Source organism: Heloderma suspectum, chromosome 7 (assembly GCF_057233095.1).
Source record: "Heloderma suspectum isolate Gila_16-S chromosome 7, 16-S_ref, whole genome shotgun sequence".
NCBI lineage: Eukaryota > Metazoa > Chordata > Lepidosauria > Squamata > Helodermatidae > Heloderma > Heloderma suspectum.
In genome coordinates, this window is record NC_139464.1 from 23,116,681 (window position 1) to 23,117,677 (window position 997).

A 997-nucleotide genomic window follows, 5' to 3' on the forward strand; every position below is an offset into this window, starting at 1 on the left:
ATCTCAAAAGCCTCTTGTTGAGGGTGAAAGTGGAGAGTGCAAAAGCTGGTTTGAAACTCAACATTAAAAAAACGAAGATCATGGCATCTGGCCCCATCACTTCCTGGCATATAGAAGGGGAAGAAATGGAAGCAGTGACAGATTTTATTTTCTTGGGCTCCAGGATCACCGCAGACGGTGACTGCAGCCATGAAATTAAAAGACGCTTGCTCCTTGGGAGGAAAGCTATGGCCAACCTAGACAGCATAGTAAGAAGCAGAGACATCACCTTGCCGACAAAGGTCCGTCTAATCAAAGCTATGGTTTTCCCAGTAGTAATGTATGGCTGTGAGAGCTGGACTATAAGGAAGGCTGAGCGCCGAAGAATTGATGCTTTCGAACTGTGGTGCTGGAGAAGACTCTTACGAGTCCCCTGGACTGCAAGGAGGTCCAATCAGTCCATCCTAAAGGAAATCAACCCTGAGTGCTCATTGGAAGGACAGATACTGAAGCTGAAGCTCCAATATTTTGGCCACCTAATGCGAAGAGAAAACTCCCTGGAAAAGACCCTGATGCTGGGAAAGACTGAAGGCAAAAGGAGAAGGGGACGGCAGAGGATGAGATGGCTAGATAGCATCACGGATGCAATGAATATGAACTTGAGCACACTCCGGGAGAGAACGCAGGACAGGAAGGGCTGGCGTGCTATGGTCCATGGGGTCACGAAGAGTCGGACACGACTGAACGACTGAACAACAACAACAGCAGCAGCAAGGTGGTTAATGGAATGAGGTGTTGGACCTCTTCTTGCATTGTAGATTCGACTGAACGACAACAACAATGCGCAGCTTCCTCCTCAGGCGGGGATTTGAAAAAGACTTGTCCAATACGAACCCGGAAATCATCCACGGAGACAATGAAATGCGTCATTCTACCCTTTTTGACCTAAAGCCGTTATAACTCTGCGGCGCCGGAGCAGGAGTCGGAAGCGTGAAGACGTAGGCGCGGCCACCGTCAT